Consider the following 7,691-nt stretch of genomic DNA (forward strand, 5'->3'; position numbering starts at 1 on the left):
ACAGTATGGTACTCAGGTTCAGCAGATGAGCGGGAGACCGTAACCTGCCTTTTTGAAGACCAAGAAACCAAATTGTTACCAAGAAAAACACAAAATCCGGATGTGGACCTACGAGTATCTGGACAACTAGCCCAGTCTGCATCAGAGTAAGTTGTCAAGGAGGTGGAAGAGGATTTGTTGATATGAAGGCCTAAGTCTAGTGTGCCTTTGAGATGCCAAAGAATACGTTTGACATGATTGTAGTGTGGAATATGAGGATCATGCATGTATAAACAAGCTTGTTAGACAACAAAAGAAATTTCAGGACGAGTGAGAGTGAGATACTGAAGTGCACCGATAAGACTACGATAAAGAGAAGGATCGGAGAAAGGATCACCGTCGGCAGAGAGTTTGGAACCTGTATAAACATGGGTACGGGAAGTTTGACAATCAAGCATACCAGCACGAGAAAGAAGATCCAGAGTGTACTGACGTTGAGACAAGAAAAGACCAGAGGAGTCACGGATAATAGCAATACCTAATAAGTGGTGAAGAAGACGTAAATCTGTCATAGAGAATTCGTGGCGAAGAAGAGAGATAATATGATCTAAAAATTGTTGTGAGGAAGCTGTGAGGATAATATTATCAACATATAAAAGAAGGTAAGCGGTGTTGTTGTTGTGATGAAAGGTGAAGAGTGAAGTGTCAGAACGGGAAGGGGTAAAACCGATGGTTTGAGCATAAGTAGGAAAGCGTTGGAACCAGGCACGTGGTGCTTGTTTAAGACCATAAAGAGATTTTTGAAGAAGACAAACACGATTAGGATAGGAGGAATGTTCGAAGCCAAGAGGTTGTTGACAATAGACTGTTTCTTGAAGAGAGCCATGAAAAAAAAGCATTTTTGACATCTAGTTGATGAATTGGCCAGGAAGAAGAGACGACGATGCTAAGGACAGTGCGAATAGTGCTGGGCTTGACAACTGGAGAGAAAGTCTCATCATAATCGATGTCGTGTTGCTGAGAGTAACCACGGCATACCCATCGAGCCTTATAACGTTCAAGACTCCCATCAGAATTAAATTTATGGCGAAAAACCCATTTGCCCGAAACGATATTTGTACTGGAAGGACGAGGAACTAACTGCCACGTGTTATTCTGCAGAAGTGCATCATATTCATCTTTCATAGTTGCGGCCCAATTAGGATTTAGGAGAGCTGATTTGTAAGATTTGGGTAGAGAGGAAGGAGATAGAGATGCATGAAGATTGAGACGATCTTTTGCAGGTAAATGAAACCCGGACTTGGCACGTGTGCGCATGGTATGATCGTTGGTCGGAGCTGGAACGCGAATAGCATGAGGAGGGGTGGGGGAATATGTGGTGGACGCGTCCGGTGCAGCAGAGGAAGCGGACGCGGGAGATGGCGGTGAATACTGGGGCGGCAGGAGGTCTGCCGCGATAGACTGTAATGGGTTTTCCTCTGCTGGAACAGAGGTGATGACAGAAGTGGTCGCGGCAGGATCCGCTACCGTGGTAGAGGATTCGGTTGGTTCCTCTGGATAGGTCGGTGGGTGAAAGAAGGGAAGATGATTATATGACGAGAGGGACTAGTGGGCGGCGTGGGTGAGTTGGGATCTAATTGTTGATGCTCGGAAAAGGGAAAAATGTTTTCAGCGAATGTTACGTGACGAGACACATGAACACGACCACTAACAAGATCTATACAACGATAACCCTTGTGCTCGTTAGAAAAACCTAGATGGACACACAGGGTAGAGCATGGGGAAAGTTTGTTAGGAGAAGTGGAGTAGGAGTTTGGGAAACAAAGACAACCAAAGACGCGAATGTCGAAGTAATTTGGATGAGAGAGAAATAAAGAGAAGTAAGGAGTAGTTTGTGGGTTAACTTTGGATGGAAGAATATTGAGTAAATATGTGGCCGTATGAAGGACCTCAGCCCAGAACTTCGGAGGCATAGAAGATTGAACAAGCAGAGTGCGAATGATGTCATTAAGAGTACGAAGAAAATGCTCGGCTTTGCCATTTTGAGGGGAGGTATAAGGACCGGAGAAGCGCAAGAGAATTCCATATTGTAGAAAGAAATTTTGATTTTTAAAGTTCTCAAATTCACGATCATTATCACATTGGATGAATCTTATAGGGAAGAAAAAGTGGACCGGGACATAGCGTTGAAAGTTAAGAAATATATTATAAACGTTGGATTTGTTGCGTAAAGGAAAAGTTCAAACATAATGAGTAAAATCATCAAGAATCATGAGATAATACTTAAAATCAGATACACTTTTTATGGGTGATGTCCAGAGATCACAATGAAGTAATTCAAAATGAAAAGCACTAGAGGATTGAGAGGAACTAAAGGGAAGGCGAACATGTTTTCCCAATTGACATGACTGACACATAGAAGAATTATGAGAGTCTCTATTACAAGGTATTCAAAATTCACTAAGAAGTGTGGATAACACATTTTTATTGAGGTCGCCGAGACGTTGGTGCCATAGAACAATAGAGGCGACCATAGATGTTGGAGGAGCAGCGACCGGAGCACTATGGAGAGAATATAAATCACCGGAGCTATTGAATCGAGCGATCTCGGCTTTGGTCGGGTAGTCCTTCACAGACAAACCAAAGGGGTCAAACTCAACAGAAACATGATTATCGGTGGTGATTTGGCGAACAGAAATCAGATTTTTAATAAGAGCAGGAGTTGCAAGAATATCACGAAGAAGCAAAGGCTTAATTGGGGATTGGATTTGAGCCTGACCAACACAGTAACTAGGAATAGAAGATCCATCACCGAGAGTAATAGAGGGAAAAGACGAAGGTGTGCAAGAAGAAAGCAAATTACTCGATGCAGACATGTGACAAGAAGCACCGGAATCGAAAATCCAATCCGTACCTGAGTTCCCTTGTGTAGAATCGAAAGTATGTCTAGAGGGGGGTGATTAGACTACTTGACCAAATAAAAACTTAACCTTTTCCCAATTTTAGTTCTTGGCAGATTTTAGCTAATTTAGGACAAATCAAGCAATCATCACATAATTCAAGCAAGCATGCAAAGAGTATATAGGCAGCGGAAAGTAAAGCATGCAACTTGCAAGAAAGTAAAGGGAAGGGTTTGGAGATTTCAAACGCAATTGGAGACACGGATGTTTTTCCCGTGGTTCGGATAGGTGGTGCTATCCTACATCCACGTTGATGGAGACTTCAACCCACGAAGGGTAACGGTTGCGCGAGTCCACACAGGGCTCCACCCAAGGGTAACAGTTGCGCGAGTCCACACAGGGCTCCACCCACGAAGGGTCCACGAAGAAGCAACCACCCACAAAGGGTCCACGAAGAAGCAACCTTGTCTATCCCACCATGGCCATCGCCCACGAAGGACTTGCCTCACTAGCGGTACATCTTCACGAAGTAGGCGATCTCCTTGCCCTTACAAACTCCTTGGTTCAACTCCACAATCTTATCGGAGGCTCCCAAGTGACACCTAGCCAATCTAGGAGACACCACTCTCCAAGAAGTAACAAATGGTGTGTAGGTAATGAACTCCTTGCTCTTGTGCTTCAAATGATAGTCTCCCCAACACTCAACTCTCTCTCATAGGATTTGGATTTGGTGGAAAGAAGATTTGAGTGGAAAGCAACTTGGGAAGGCTAGAGATCAAGATTCATATGGTAGGAATGGAATGTCTTGGTCTCAACACATGAGTAGGTGGTTCTCTCTCAGAACATATGAGTAGGAATGGTGTGTGTGTTCTGATGGCTCTCCCCTCGAATGAGAAGGAGGTGGAGGGGTATATATAGCCTCCACACAAAATCCAACCGTTACACAGTTTTCCAATCTCGGTGGGACCGAATCAATAAACTCGGTCTGACCGAAGTAGTAAACCTAGTGACCGTTAGGAATTTTGGTGGGACTGACATGCAACTCGGTAGGACCGATTCGGTTAGGGTTTGGGCATAACGTAATCTCGGTGAGACCGATTACACAAACTCGGTGAGACCGAATTTGGTAATTGGCTAACCAGAGAGTTGGTCAGGCAAACTCGGTGGGACCGATTTGCTCTTTCGGTGGGACCGAGTGGAACTCGGTGAGACCAAAAAGTTACAAAGGGGAAACACTGAGTTTACATTGCAATCTCGGTGGGACCGATTCGCTCTTTCGGTGAGACCGAAAAGTTACGAAAGGGAAACAGAGAGTTTGCAACCCCATCTCGGTGAGACCGAGATCCTTATCGGTAGGACCGAATTGCTAGGGTTTGGCAGTGGCTAATGACAAGTGAAACTCGGTGGCGCCGGATAGGAAGAATCGGTAGGACCGAGTTTGACTTAGAGTTTAGGTCATATGTGGATATGGGAAAGTAGTTGAGGATTTTGGAGCATATCACTAAGCACATGAAGCAAGAGGCTCATTAAGCAACACCTCATCCCTCCTTAATAGTATTGGCTTTTCCTAAAGACTCAATGTGATCTTGGATCACTAAAATATAAAATGAAGAGTCTTGAGCTTTTGAGCTTGAGCCAATCCCTTGTCCTTAGCATTTTGAGGGTTCCACTTTCACATCCATGTCATGCCAATCATTGAGCTTTCCTGAAATAATTATCTTGGAATAGTATTAGCTCAATGAGCTATATGTTGTTATGAATTACCAAAACCACCTAGGGATAGTTGCACTTTCACCTTGTGCAGCAAAGTTGTTCATGGCTTGTAGAAAAGCAGCTAGGTCCCAGCTCGGAGTTGAAGTAGAGGCCGATGTAGTCATGGGAGCTTGCGGGTGTGGTGGCGTCGGCAGTAGGGCCGGCATCGGCGTAAAGAGAGAGAGACACCATCATTGTACTGCTGCATGTAGGGGGGCGATGGAGCACCATAGGATGCATACGGACTGGTGTTGTAGATCGGTGGCGCGTAGGAGGGAGCAGTGCGGTACGCGACCATCAACTGTCGAGGCGCGAGGACGGGCGCGCCGGTGTGAGGGCGAGCACCGGGCTGCCAGCCACCGGTATAGGCAGGCAGGGCACCATATGGTATAGGGGCGGACCAAGGCATAGGCCACACCTGGACTAGCCCTATCCATGGGGCGCCATCCGGGCGGCGGTGGTGGTGCAGTTGATGAAGCCAGGGGCGCTGCATGTGGCCACCGCGGCGGGTGCCCGTGTTGCCTCGTTCTTGACGTACTCCGCGGCCGAGTTTGCTCTGAGGATGAACCTCCCCAAATTGATAGAGGATGGCGTTCTTGATGAAAGTGGTAAGAACAAATCAAACATTTTCATTCTTGGTATGGTTAAGATCGACTGAGAATATGGAGCATATTTAGGGAATGTAAAGGGAGAGGGGAAGATCCAAATGATGCCGCCCATCGACGCGTCGGAGATCCCCTGGGTCAGCTTGGCCAGCACCAGCGCCCCTGAGAGGCGCAGAACCAACGTCCAGAATGTCCTCAAGACCAACCTGTCGATGCCACTTGCCGAGGTGGTCATCTGCAACACTTCTATGGAGTTGGAGCCCGACGCTCTGGCCCTCCTCCCCAACGCGCTGCCTCTCGGCCCGCTGGCCGTGCCCACGTCGAGGCCGGCCGGGCACTTCTTGCCCGAGGACCTCGCCTGCCTCGCCTGGCTCGACATGCAACCCCCCGGCTCCGTCGTCTACGTGGCCTTCGGTAGCTCCGGCTTTCTGGACGCAACGCAGTTCCAAGAGCTCGCCGACGGGCTTGCGCTCTCCGGCCGGCCGTTCCTGTGGGTGGTCCGCCCAAAGTTCACCACCAGACCCGGGCAGGACCGGTTCGACCTCGACGCGTTCAGGCGGGCGCGTGGAGGGGCAGGGGCTGGTGGTGGGGTGGGCGCCGCAGCAGCGCGTGCTCTCGCACCGCTCCATGGCATGCTTCGTGTCGCACTGCGGGTGGAACTCGACCGTGAAGGGCGTGTTGCACGGGTGCCGCTCCTGTGTTGGCCCTACTTCGCGGACCAGTTCTGCAACCAGAGCTACATGTACAACGTGTGGGGCACCGGCGCCAGGCGCCGGCGAGACAAGCGAGGGGTCATGGCGAAGGTGGAGATCCAGAGCAAGGCCGCGCGGCTGCTCGGTGACGAGCGGGTCAAGGCGAGGGCCGCGACGTGGAAGGAGGTCGCGTGCCGCAGCATCCGGGAGGGAGGGTCCTCGCATCGGAACTTGCTCAAGCTTGTCAGCTTGCTGAGACAACAATGATCGATCTTTATTCTTTAGAGGGCGTGTACTGTTTCTTTGTCCGATGCACGAGGGAGAAGTCAGCCCTTGTCGGTTATGAACTGCATCGCTAGAGAGACATGCTATCAAATTAAATGGATGGAAGACAGTGGCCTCCCTTAGTTATAGTATTTCTTTGTCTGTCTTGGCTCTGAACTTTGTCTGGGTTGTAATAGGATCAGTTTATAAACGATAACCTGTCGGATGCTGGCTGGTTTCTTTAATAAAATTCGGAGGAAAACCCTCTTTTGCTTAAAAAAGAAAAAGAAAAATGGATGGCACAGCCTACTTTGACATGGATCTCGCGAGTGCGCGAGAGGCGTTGTGATTGCGGCGGCGACGTGGAAGAAGGCCGCGCGGGTGTGGCAGCATCCGGCCGGGACGGTCCTCGCATGCATGCTCAAGCTTGTCGGTTCGCTAAAGATAAAAATGATCGATCGATCTTTAGATAGAGGGGGTTTCTTTCGCACGCGTCAGAAGCGTTCAACTCACGTACGTAATCGTTTTCTTCTCTTTCGATTTCGATCCGAATATGGTAGTGCACGTACGCGTCGAATCAACCCAATTTTTTTCCTTTTTGGAATCGATCGTACGCGTAGCTAGCTGCCTACTGCGATGCGGCCGTGGCCGGTCTCACCGTCACCTACACCTAGTACTGTACGTACGAGTCTCACAAAGAGAAAAAGAAATGATTTTCTTTTCCAAGACCAAGACCAAGACCTGCATGAATGCGTGCCTCTCTCCTCTCAGTTCTTTTCTTTTTCCCGCCTCAGTTCCAGTATGGAGAACAAACATCACATCTTTTTCTAACTTGTGGTGACGCAAAGTCAGCTATATATCCTCGATCTCCCCGGCCATAATTTGGACTCTCATCTCTCGGCCGCATGCAGCGGGCCCGTCTCTTTCAACTCCGGTATGTTTGTTCGTCCAAGTCGAACAACAAAGATTCCCTAAAAAAAAAAAGTCGAACAACAAAGATCACATCTTTTTTCAAGTCTTCCCTATCCAACCATTGCCACAGGATCGCGGATTCCAACAATCCCACGAGCTTCCGTTTTGAAAAAGCAATCCCATGAGCCCAGGCTAACTCCATCGTGCGACCTCAAACGGACGTCCGTTTCGTCCGGATGCTGTTCGTTTGGGTAGGGAGATAGGGTCGTGTCCGAGCATGTCCTGGGATGCGGTGGCCGTGCATCTACGTTTGCCCCCATTCTATCTGTGCCTATTTAAAAAAAAGTTTCAAATGACAAGCCCTAGTTCATCAGGGCAACGGCCCCAGTTCATCATGCAGGCAACAGAGCCAGCGGCCTACATGTCCATCGCCGACATCAGCCAGCGGCCGGCAACACAGCCAGCCTCCAAAATGAATAGTTGTCCTCGTCGGTAACACAGCCGGCCTCCAAAATGAAAGTTTTTCTCACCGGCACACAGCCAGCCCAGCGGTCGGGCGGCACCCATGCCAGCCTCCCAAAAGAATG

General features: G+C 48.7%; 1 pseudogene; it reads left to right on the top strand.

The window, feature by feature from the left end:
* Positions 1-5,340: 5,340 nt before the first annotated feature.
* On the top strand, positions 5,341-6,195 carry LOC125510646 (UDP-glycosyltransferase 83A1 pseudogene; annotated as a pseudogene).
* Positions 6,196-7,691: the final 1,496 nt, after the last annotated feature.

Source organism: Triticum urartu, chromosome 5A, assembly GCF_056163025.1.
Source record: "Triticum urartu cultivar PI428250 chromosome 5A, HENAU_Tu73, whole genome shotgun sequence".
NCBI lineage: Eukaryota > Viridiplantae > Streptophyta > Magnoliopsida > Poales > Poaceae > Triticum > Triticum urartu.